At 37.4% G+C, this 12,922-nt stretch overlaps 2 protein-coding genes across 7 annotated transcripts in view; both read right to left on the bottom strand.

The window, feature by feature from the left end:
- Window positions 1–12,922, bottom strand: part of LOC308274983 (protocadherin gamma-C4) — a gene marked incomplete at both ends in the record, with an annotated part of 798,148 nt that overhangs the window by 607,950 nt on the left and 177,276 nt on the right. The window lies entirely within an intron of this gene.
- The window catches only part of LOC308274951 (protocadherin alpha-C2), a gene marked incomplete at both ends in the record, with an annotated part of 130,355 nt that overhangs the window by 33,866 nt on the left and 83,567 nt on the right, over window positions 1–12,922 (bottom strand). The window lies entirely within an intron of this gene.

The following is a 12,922-nucleotide window of genomic DNA, read 5'->3' as shown; positions in this document are numbered from 1 at the left end:
TATGACCTTGTTTTGCTACCTAATCCTGTCACAAGGCTGAACTTGTTCCCTGTGCCTCTCTGAGTGCTTTGCTCTTCCCTTCTCAATTAGGTTTTGATTGCTTAACAGAGAGTAGCTGAAATCTGAGAAGACCCTGACTCATTCTGCACCACCCGTGTATTTTGCCCTCTGTCTACAAACTGTCAGTCCAAGGAGGAGAGGACAAAGGAGAGAATGTGGGCATCTAATTAGGTGCTGGTTAGAAGATGCTAGAAATCTCTAGGGATAAAATCAGTCAATCTTGTATCAATTAGCTCACATTTTATTATAAAAATGATAAACATTATGATAAACATTCAGAGACATTCTTCTAGACATGTTTTTATGGGCAGACATTAAAGTAGCCTGGTCAACAGTCTAGCTGAATGGAAACATGAGGGATTTGTATTTCCTTCTGGGTAATAATTATATTTTTGATGGATACAAAGTCAAATTGTTTATAAACTACTTCAAAGTATCAATAATTCTTGTTCCTATAATGTCTATAGTTGGGTTAAGGGATACAAATTATTTCATAAACACACTTATTTATAACACCCAGGGGAGAAGTGATCAATCAACATCCAAACTTTCCAACAGATTTAGATATGTAAAAATTAAACCACAGCTGGGCCTGGTGGCACTCACCTGTAAACCCAGTACTTGGGAGGCTGAGACAGAAGGATGGCAGGTTTAAGGACAGCTTTAGCAAGTAGTGGGACTCTCATCAACCAAGCAAGGCCCTGTTTCAAAATAAAAATAAAATAGGACTGGAGGTGTGAGCTCAGAGGTAGACTGCCACTGCGTTCAATCCCTAGTACTACATAAAAAGAAATAAATAAAAGATTTAACCAAAAATCATGGCCTAGAAAAAATTACAAATCCAGGATACTTTATCTCAAAAGTCCCCATATAACCAACCTCTCTCTCAGGTCCTCTTCCACTTCGCTGATAAGATATAAATGTGCAGGCTGTTTTGTTCTTGGTTTTCAAGTTCACAAAATGCTAGGGATGAGCCATATAAAATAGCTAAAAATATCTACAGACCACATGAAAGGGATCCCCATTTTCCACTAGTGGTATTAGAGGGAACAAAGGAGAAAGTATTTAAAAATTGTTTTATAAATCTAAAAGTATGACTAAAATGCATTTTATTAATTATTATCATCACCTTATCTCCCCCTGACATCAGCAGCACTGGGTTTAGCTTGTCAACCAAGAGAACCTTCCTTCAAGAAAGACTCTGACAGCTGCTGAGTAAATGGTGCCAATTTTTCTATGATTGGGCAACATTCATGATGAAAATTGCTGCAACTTGATCTTTGGAATGAAATCACCAACCTCATTTTGCTGAAAGGCAGAGTTCTATCAGGAATGAGTGGGAACTCAGCTCATTATGCAATCTCACTTCCTCAACGGTACATTTAATTTGTCATGCTGCTATTTCTATAACAGTTCATCAGCAACACCATGCTTCTCAAATACATTTTCCAGAATCATAGTGTTGAGATTTCTTATGGTAGTAATATCAGACACAGAATAGGAAAGGCAGAAAAGTAATTAATATGTTTTAAATGGGCATACAATCCTAAACAAAAGAATAAGCATTTCATACATACTACTGCATTTATCCTGATTCTTTGTCAGATCATAAATTCTCTGAATAAAATTGTATCCACTTTGCTCAAAAGACATATAAATATCTAGATATTCATGAATTTATAGTTATGTCCCAGGGTCTAGTAGGATTCTGGTATTTGGTAGGATTTAAATTTTTTTTAATAAACTGGCTATTATGCAAGGTCAACGTTATCATACTAAAATTAAAAAATGAGAAATCTGAGCCTTAAGGAGATAAATTATTTACCTGATTGGTGACTTTGGCTGATAATCATGTTTAGATCCATCTAGCACTAAAGTCTATGTTTTAAATAAATTTATATGAAATGACATTTTTTACTTTTTCTCCTTTTTGCCTCTGAGTTTCCTAGAAAATGATTTTGTTTTTGTTTTTGTTTTTGCAGTACTGGCAATCAAACCCAGAACTTTGCACGTGCTAGGCAAGCACACTACCATTGAGCTACATCCCCAGCCGAATATATTTCATTTTATTCTATCCTATTATTTATTTATTTATTTATTTATTTATTTATTTAGGTACTGGGAATGGAACCCAGGGGCATTCTACCTCCAAGCCACACCCCCAGCCCTATTTTTCATTCTTTATTTTGAAACAGGGTCTCACTGAGTTGCAGAGGGCCTCACTAAGTAGCTGAAGCTGGCAGCGAACTGCAATCCTCCTGTCTCAGCCTCCTAAATGCTGGGATTACAAGTGAGCTCCACCATGCCTGGCTCCATTATATTTTAAAACAACACAAAATTACTAGTTATAAAAGTATGTGAATTTCATCGAGAAATTTTTCTCTCCTCCCTCTCCTGTCTCTCCTCTCTCCTCTCTCCTCTCTCCTCTCTCCTCTCTCCTCTCTCCTCTCTCCTCTCTCCTCTCTCCTCTCTCTCTCTCTCTCTCTCTCTCTCTCTCTTTCTTTTTTTTCAATACTGGGGATGAAACCCAGGTACATTCTACCTCTGAGCTACATTCTCAGCCATATTTTTGGTTCTTTTTTTTTTTTTTTTGAAACAGGATCTCACTGAGTTGCAAAGGCCCTCACTAAATAGCTGAGGCTGTCCATGAACCCAGATCCTCCTGTCTGTCTCCCAAATGCTAGGATTACAAATGTGTACCACCATGCCTGGCTCTATCCAGAACTTTTAATTAAGTTCGGGAAAAATTCAGGTTGAAACATTTATTGACTTATCTGACATATATCAAGGCTTTGGGTTAACTATGATGATTTAGTTCTCTAATACTTGATGCACACCCCAACACTCCACTTAATTTCTATAAGTGTAGAACCCCACTATATCCTGTTATTTCAAAGCTAAGTCTTAGTGGAATAATAGTCACAAACCTCAGATGTAGAAAAAATAAATTAGGTGGTCCATATGGGTTATGGAACATATGCCTCTACTATTTTGTACCCCATTAAAATGTATGACTACAATGCACCAATGAAAAAAATATTTATTTTTTTGTAGTACTGGGGGTGGAACCCAGAGGCTTTAGCTGAGGCTGGCTTTGAACCTGTGCGATCCTCCTGTCTCAGCCCCCCAAGCGTGGGGATTACAAGCATGCGCCACCACGCCCGGCCTCACCAATGAAAAAATTTAAAAAATAGACAACCTTTTCAATAAATGGTGTTGGTAAAACTGGCTATCCACTTGTAGAAAAATGGGACTAAATCCTTACCCCTCACCCTACACAGAAATCAACTCAAAATGGATCAAAGACCTGGAAGTTAGACCAAAATCTATGAACCTGTTAGAAGAGGGCATAGGTTCAATACTCCAACATATAAGCCAGGTGTGGTCACATACTTGTAATCCCTGCACTTGGGAGGCTGAGACAGGAGGATCGCACAGGTTCAAAGCCAGCCTCAGCTACTTAGTGAGGCTCTCAGCAACTTAGTGAGACCCTGTTGCCAAATAAAGTATAAAATAGGTCTGGAGTATAGCCCGGAGGTAGAAAGCCCCTGGGTTCCACCCCCAGTACCACCAGAACAAAAAACAAACAAACAAACAAAAACCTACAACCTGTAGGCACATGTAGCAACTTCCTCAACAAAATCCCCAAAGCTTAGGAAATTAAAGCAAGAATTAATAAATGGATAGCATCGAACTAAAAAGTTTCTGCTCATCAAAGCAAACTATCATCAATAGTCTAAAGAGAAAGCCTACAGAATGGGAGAAGATCCCTCTAACAGAGGTCTAATATCTAGACTATAGAAAGAACTTAAAAGACTTTACACTAGAAAACAAATAACCCAAGAAATGGGCAACTAAATTGAATAGACATTTCACAAAAGAGGAGATACAAATGGCCAGTAGAAAAAAATGAAACATGAAAAATGAAAAAATGTTCAACTTCATTAGCAATCAGAGAGATGCAAATCAAAACTACCCTGAGATTCCATCTAACCCCAATCAAAATGGCAATGATAAAGAAGTCAAATAATAAATGTTGGTGAGGCTGTGGGGAAACAGGCAGTTTTCTGCATTGTTGGTGGGATTGCAAACTAGTCTAGCCACTATGGAGATCAGTGTGGAGAGTCCTTAGAAAATTGGGACTGGATCAACCATATGATCTGGCCATACCACTACTGGGTATCTTTCCAAAGAGTGTGAAACCAGAGAACTACAGTAATATATTCATACTGGTGTTCATAGCAGCACAATTCACAATAGCCAAACTATGGAACCAACTTAGGTGTCCATCAAGAGATGAATGGATTACAAAATAATGGAATATATACACAGTAGAATTTTACACAGCAATAAGAAAAATAAAATTACATAATTTGTAAGAAAATGGAAGGACCTGGAGAACATTATGTTAAATAAGATTAGCCAATCACAGAGAGAGAAGGGTCATGTTTTCTTTAATGTGCATGATAGGAAGTAATTGGGATACAAGAGAGAAACGTCAGGGGAGCCAACAAGGAGATATAAGGGTAGAGGCAGAGGAATACCTAGGTTCATCAATAGAAATACTACCATAAACTATGTGTATACATGTGAATATATACTAGTGTGAATCTGGGTACTCTGTGTTGGGCGAGAGGGAAATGGGAAGGGGGGCACCAAGAGCATGTGCATGTATGTCATTGTCAACATGATTTACATTATGATGTGAGACTAGAATGCACCAATAAAAGCACAAAAATTAGAAATGCCCTTTATTTAGAGGAAAAATATATTTTGCTTCTGTTTTTATAATTGATTTTTTAAAAGTTATTGTACTAGTACACTGCAATTATACACCACAGTGAGGTGCTGTGTGTTAAAAACATGCATGCATACAGCTCTCACTGTATTTCCCTCCACAGTCCACCCCTTGCTCCCCTCCTCCTGTCCCATATATGTTAATGAAATCAGTAGTAATGTCTTCACATAATGCCATAGTCTTATTTAAGCTGTTTCCTTCTTCACTCCTCCCTCTTCCCCATACCTAATATTCTCCCAGTCTCCTTCCACTGCTCTCCAGGTCTCTCTTTGTATTATTTAAAGTCTCTTCTGTTTCCTACTTTCTCTCTAGAAAACGTATACCCCTTGTATTTCTGAGACTGGCTGATCTTATTTAGCATAATATTCTCTAGTTTCATCCATTTTCCTGTTAATGATATAATTTGTCTCTTCTTTATGCCTGAGTAGAATACCACTGTGTTCATGTCCATGGAAAATCACTGGAAAAGAATCCACTTGAGTTTCTGTTAAAATTACGGTAAAGCGGGTGTGGTGGCATACGCCTATAATCCTAGTACTAAGAAGGTTGAGACAGGAGGATTGTAGGTTCAAGGCCAGCCTCAGCAACTTATCAAAACTCTCCGCAATCTAGTGAGACCCTGTTTCAAAATAAAAAAATAAAAAGTGCTAAGGGTGTAGCTCAAAGGTAGAATGCCCCTGGATTCAATCTCTAGTACCACAAAAGAAAATTTATATTAAAGATTTAATTTATACTTCAATGGTATTATTTGTGACATATAACAGAATATCTGAGCTACAGAAGGATGATTCAGTTCTTCTAAGACAGATTTAAAGTAAAACAGGTTAAAAATATTGTTTTTCAAAAACTTACATAACTACTCAGTGAAATAATATGCTATCTTTTTTCCATGGAAATCCATACTGCATCATCAGTAATACTCGAGACCTGAGGCTACATGTAATATCGCCTCTTCTTTCCCAATTGGAGCCTATTCAGGATATAGCCACAGGTTTTTTCATAGTGATGTTTTGTGAACATTGATATATATCGTGGTAAGCATAATTTCCAAGACTGTGGCTGTGATGGATTTTAACCCATGATTGTGTTATGTTATATGGCTCAGTTGTCTTCAAGAAAGAGAGATCATCCAGGTGAGAATAACCTAACCATATGAACCTTTTAAATCTGAGTCTATAGGCTAGAGGCAGAACTCAGAGATGGCAGCAGGAGGAGTCCAAGAGAGAAGGTTCTCCACAGCCAGGCTTGAAGATGGATCAGGCCATGAGGCAAGAGCTGAGAGCAATCTCTGGAAGCTGAGCATGACCCCCACCCAGCCAAACAGGAAGCTAAAACAAAAGTGAACTCTCCAAAAAACAGAGTTCTACCAAAAATCTGAATGAGCTCAAAAGTATTATCTTTCCCCCAGGGCCTCCAAAAGAGTTTTCAGATACTCAGTCCAGCTGATGTGTGGATTTCAGCAAATGTTTCTGCTACATGGTTCAGAGTTGTGAGATTCTAAATGGGTAGGGGTTTAACCCCTAATTTGTGGTAATTTCTTACAAATAATGAAAAAGAAATATATGAAGGCAAAAGGAATATAACACTTAGAATAACAAATGCTATGTTATAGATTGGTTTTCTGGTAAATCAAATGAAAAGGTGATAAATTTGAGAATTCTAGGTAGAATACTTTCTTCTAAACAGTCATTTATAAGCCTGATCCAGTGAGCAAGAAAGTAAATAAACATGACTTTAGAACATACCTAATAAGTTCCAGTACAACAAAAAGTACTATAGTTCTGCTTAATTCTAGACACATAGCCTGCTAGCATGGTAGCTACTCTCTCACTCACAGTTACACCTCCCTGGAGCCCATAGTTCTGACCCTGCAAAGCATGAAAGAAACTGTTTCTTTTTACTATTGCAGCGTCAGATATTCCTTTGCATTTATCAAGTTTGAATTTTTTGAACTGGGAGTTGAATGTTGGAGGAGTATATCCCAAATATTCCCCCAGCCCTATATTACTGTTTATTTTGAAAAAGGGTTTCACTAAGCTGCTGAGAGCCTCACTAGGTTGCTGAGGCTGACCTGGAAACTACTCTGTCTTAGCCTCCCACCACTCCCAGCAAGTTCAGTGTGTGTGTGTGTGTGTGTGTGTGTGTGTGTGTGTGTGTGTGTGTGTGTGTGTGATGGAACTCAGGGGCCTTCTACCTCCAGGCTATACCCCAGACCTATTTTATTTTTTATTTGGAAACAGGATCTAACTAAGTTGCTGAGAGTCTAAGTTGTTGAGGCTGGTTTCTAACTTGCGATTCTCCTGTTTCAGCCTCTCAAATACTGGGATTACAAGTATATGCCACCATGCCCAGCTAAAATTCAAATTTTTGAAAGAAAAAAATTTGTGTGATTTTTAGGCTAGAAAATTTTGGGTTTTTAAGCTTTATTTATTTATTTATTTATTTGCGGGTCTGGGGATGGAACCCAGGGGTATTTTACCTCCGAGCTACACCACCTGCCCTAATTTTTAATTCTTTATTTTGAAATCGGGTCTCACTGAGTTGCAGAGGGCCTCACTAAGTAGCTGAGGCTGTCCGCGAACCGCGATCCTCCGGTCTCAGCCTCCCGAATGCTGGGATTACAAGCATGCACCACCACGCCCATCTTAGGCTAGAAAATTCTGAATACTTCTAAGGGTCTTCTTGATTTTTGATTCTTTTTTTCAGGACTGGGGATTAAACTTGGGACATTCTACTTCTGAGCTATACTTCCAGACCTATTTTTTATTCTTTATTTTGAAACAAGGTCTCACTAAGCAGCTGAGGTTGACCTCAAATTTGTAGTTCTCCTGTCTCATCCTCCCAAGTGCTGAGATTAAAAGTGTGTGCCACCATGCCTGGCTACATTTGAATTTTGAGATCATGATTATAGAGGGTTTTTTTGTGTTTTTTAGGTATTGCGGATTGAACCCAGGGGCATTCTACCTCTGAGTTATAACAGTAGCCCTTTTAATTCATTTTTGAATTTTCTTTTTTGGTGCATTGTTGTCTCACATCATAATGTAGTTCAGAGTGATAGTGACATACATGCGCACAGTACTAGGTGAGCTTTTTTTCCTGGTTTCCTCCCTACTCCCTCTGGTTCCCCATACATGATATTAAGATTGGCATAAATAATTTCACGTATGTATACAACGTTAATGGAAGTGTTTCCTTCATTAATTCTTCCTCCCTCCACTACCATACTCTCCTAGATTCCCTCCATCACTCCAATAGGATTTCTCCTTTATTATCTAAAGTCCCTCTACTATCCTAATTACTCCCTAGCTTCCACATAAGAGAGAAAACATATGACCCTTCACTTTCTGCGATTGGCTAATCTCACTTAACATAATATTTTCTAGGTGCATCCATTTTCCTGCATATGACATAATTTTCTTCTCTTCTTCTTTATTGCTAAGTATAATTGCATTGTATGTACATCCCCAAATTTAATAATCTATTCATCTGTTGGTGGACAGCTAGTTTGGTCCATTTTTATTTCTGAAACAGAGTCTCACTAAGTTGCTAAAGCTGGCCTCAAACCTGCAATCCTCTTGCTTCAAGCTCCCAAGTACTGGAATTATAGGCATGCACCACCACACCTGGCTATATTTTAATGCTCAAAATATTATCACTTGAATCAGCTAAAATTATGTTTATATTATAATATCAGAAACATTCATTCAGGCGAATAAAAGTCACATTTAAAGATACTCATTAACCTCTATCAAATTCCTCTAAACCTATGGGGTTGGTGATGGCAATTTTTCCTCAAACATTTGCAAGTTGACATTATTCTGACCTCTCATGGAAAGCAAAAATTGGTAGCCAACCATGGTAAGTATCCAGAACTGGCTGCAATTCTGTCAAGCAAACAGCATGCCAGTAGACAATGTATTATGTGCCAGGCTGTGTCCCTGCAGAGTGTTCTGAGTTAGACCAGATGCCCATGTGACAGCTCACTCCTGGGATGAGGAAAGGATAGGCCAATGACATTCAAGCCACAATAAATAGATTTTTCCATCAGTCTTAATATGTACAAGATAAAGAAACAGAGAAGAGTTCAGTTATAATTTCATCTGGCTCAGCAATCTGTAGAAAAAGCAAAGAAGGAGGTAATCTGAAGAAATTATCATATTATCAGACCAAAGAAAAACCTTTACTCAGAAGAATAATCCTATAATCAACATGTAAATGGGAAAACAGAACATCCCACACACTAAAATGTGGTCAATAGAGGATGAAACACTGGAAGGGGAAATCAGAGATACAATTTCTTGGTCTATTCTGATCATTGTACACTTTTTATAAGTTCATCATCATGTCACTATACAGTGAGTATAAACTCTGTTCCAGAACAGAGTCACCAGATATAAAAGTCAATCCTGGGGGAAAAAACAAATAAGGTGCCGCAGAGAGAAGGGTTAATGCTTTCAAATACTGTGTCTGGAATTAGGGTGATATAACTAAGGATTTGGTGACTACAAATTTCTTTGAAATAAGTGAAAGTAAATTCAAACTTATTGTCTTTGCTATTGTTTTGTAATTTCCACATGCTGTGCCAGCTGGCCCCACTGAAGCTCAGTTGGACAAATCTTCCCAGAGTACTCAAAGTGACTCATTAGCAACCACACCACGAATATACTGAATCTATCTTAAGATTCAGTTTCTTTTCATAGAGACTTTGAAAGGCATGCCAACTGCATTCAGTATCAGATTTTCAGAAATCTCCAAAAAGAAATTCTGCCTCAGTGCCAAATAGTTACTTTAAAACCTCACTGCACAGGTGATTCATGAAATAATTTTTCATGTGAAATCCATCAAAATATTATAGTCTGGTATTAACTGCTGATGTTTAATAAGCAAAAAGAAAAAAGTCAATGGAAGAAGAGATTACAGATTTTTAATAAGCTTTCCCAATAGGCAAATAAACAAGTAGTTGGTAGTAATATTTTATTCACTGATCTTCTTATTTGTTATCTGCTTCTATATAAGAAATTATTCATTCCAAAATCAGTTAATTACACTTCTAGGTGAATTATTGGTAGCCCAAATGTCTGACTATTCCATATCAAAGGAAATATAAATACTGAAATTTCTGTCTACTCCTACTATTGAAGATGACACACACAGTCTTTGGCATTAAAAAATATGACTTATAGTGGGGCGTGGTGGCGCACGCTTGTAATCCCCATGCTCGGGAGGCTGAGACAGGAGGATCGCACAGGTTTGAAGCCAGCCTCAGCTACTTAGTGAGGCTTTCAGCAACTTGGTGAGACCCTGTTTCCAAATAAAATATAAAATAGGTCTGGGAGTATAGCCTGGAGGTAGAAAGACTCTGGGTTCCAACCCCAGTATGACCACCAAAAAAAAAAAAAAAATACACACACACACACACACACACACATACACACACACACACACACACACACATATGACAACAAATCATCAATAGTGTGTCTGTGTATTTTTTTAAATTTTTACCACTGCATTATATTTATACATAATCATGAGATGCATACACTCATATATTCACAGAGCAGAGTTTGGTCTGTTTCCTCCCCAGAAACCCCCCTTCCTCTCCCCCTCCACCATCCCTGGCCATTACTCTACTGGTCTTTTTCTTTCACAAGTGACTATATACCTTACCTAAGCTCTCTGAGCTTAATTCCTCCTATTCTAGGTGTTGATAAATGCTTGTTCAATGTATGTACATACATATGGCAAAGAAGAGTACTTTGTAGATAGCAGATAAGTATGAATTCCTCTGCTCTTCTTTTGCAATCCCCATCTAATTTTATTGCAAGCATACAGCTTTAATTGTACCCCAAGACTGTCCTACCATCTGTAGTAACTAGGTAAGGAAAGATAGCTCAACATGGGAAAGTAATAGGTTGAGCTATCAATGATGACTTTCAAAACTGAGTGACTTTTGTTCCTATTTCATTATACTACAATACGGTGACTCACTTTTGCAGTTATTTTTGATAACTGCAAAAATTTCAGAAGCTGTACATCTTAGGGCTCCTCGCTGAATTTCCAGAAGTGGTTTGCAGAAATTGGCCTTTATTAAGTTTATGCACTCTCCTAGCAAAATTCCACAAAAGCAAGTACTTTCTGACATGATTTTCTCTCTAGATTAAAGGTTTGTGTACTAAGGTACCTATCAACATACAGGTCCATGTAAGACATAAATAGTTCATGTATCAAATTGCCCCTAGTTTTGAGTCAGAAGAGGGAGCGTGAGGATGTCTTTCCTCTGAGCTTCAGTCTCACAGCTGATGACAAAAAATGAGTCTGACCTGCTTGTTCTCTATTCCCTTTTACCACCTGCAGCCCACCCCACTCCTAAAAGGACTTCACAGGAACTTACTAAGCAAATCTCTAAAGCATTCTTATTTAAACTAAGCCTTTATACATGCTTCAAAAAGCTGTGATCTAAAGAATTCTTGAAACACTTTCATTTTCCCTCTATTTGTCTTAATCTGCAAGCTGCCTCCTGTGGCTACTCACAATTGGTTAACATCAGGCTCTTCTGATGAATAAATCCACCTATAATATCTATAGTAAATTCTATTCTCAGTCAAGAACAAGAAATTCTGTGCCTACACATTGTTTTACTCAATTACATAAATTTAGAATGTGAAAACATGGATATTAATAAAAATATAGCAATATGTCAATGAAATGACATCACAAATATAGGCAAGACAAATATTATTGACTCAATTTGTACTAGCTGTAAAAGACTTAACTACAAAGAAGTTGTCTGGCAAGATAATTCATCACTATTTATGGAATAAAATTTTGGCTTTTGAAATTCAAGTTTATAATATCACAAAAAAGATCTCTATTATTTTAAGCATGCATACAGAGACAAACATACTAGACAAATACTCTCATCACATATCCATGTACATCTCAATGGTCTATGTAACTTCATAGTAATAAGAAATCTGGACTTATACCCATATAAAACTCAACACTAGTATGTACACTAATACCTGTCTTTGTGTACAATTAAGCCATCCACTTTTCAGGCCTTTTGTAACTTTTGTAAACCAAGTTGTAGATACAGAAAATGAACATGTGCTTCAGAAGTATTGATTGTTATTTAACTCAAAGTCAGGAGGGGCTTGAAAAGGCACTTTATGTCTCATCAAAATCATAGAAATTGTCAATGGGGCATCAGAAGACATTAAAGACAAACATTTTAGCTTCTTAAAATGAATTCAGATTATGCCAAGAAAGGTAGCTAGGAGAGTTTTTTGTTACCCAACTCTAGGAGGAAATAACAATGTTCTGGTCTTCACCATATCCATATCCATAATCTACTCATCCTATCTCCTTTGCCCATCTGGACAAATTTGTAATCTCTCTGCCTTAGTATCATTCATTTCCCCTGACATGAGAAATATCTCCTTCGCACACAAGACTGATCAAATCACAAGGCCAAAGGCAATTTTGGCTTCAGGGGGAGATCTACATTCTGTGGCTTTATCACCTCTGATATGAGTTTCCAAGGATCCTATCACATTGGTTCAGTGCAATTACTGGAGATATTAATTGGATAGTATGTACTGCAAATAATCCAAGATATAAACATCAACAGTATACAGAGGTGACTAAAACATCCCCTGGAGGCCTCAGAGCGTAAAAAAAAAGACACTCCTATGAAATTTTTTAAATAAAAGAAACCTCACAGCAGAGGCCCTTTCTCCTTGAATCTTACATTACTTACTACAACATAATCCTTATTCCCAGGCTAGTCTATTGCTCTACAGAGCTAGGCTTTAACATCAGATAAGACTGATTCTCACTTCTCAAACAATTTTAAGTATAAGTTCTTATATAAGGGAAAAAGAAATGGAAAGTAAAACAATTCTCTAGTGCTATTCTTCGAGAAGAAATGTAGCAGGTTATGATCAAATCAGAAGTACTATTAATATTCAGTTTACAAGATAATCTGTCATCATTGACAACTCAATAAAGCCAACAATATATCAGGGAAGCATGTAAAAATGCATAGCTTTTTGGATAGAC

Source organism: Muscardinus avellanarius (genome assembly GCF_963383645.1).
Source record: "Muscardinus avellanarius genome assembly, chromosome: 1".
Taxonomy (NCBI): Eukaryota; Metazoa; Chordata; class Mammalia; order Rodentia; family Gliridae; genus Muscardinus; species Muscardinus avellanarius.
Note: the sequence above shows the minus strand (reverse complement) of the source record. Positions and strands in the feature narration are given on the sequence as shown.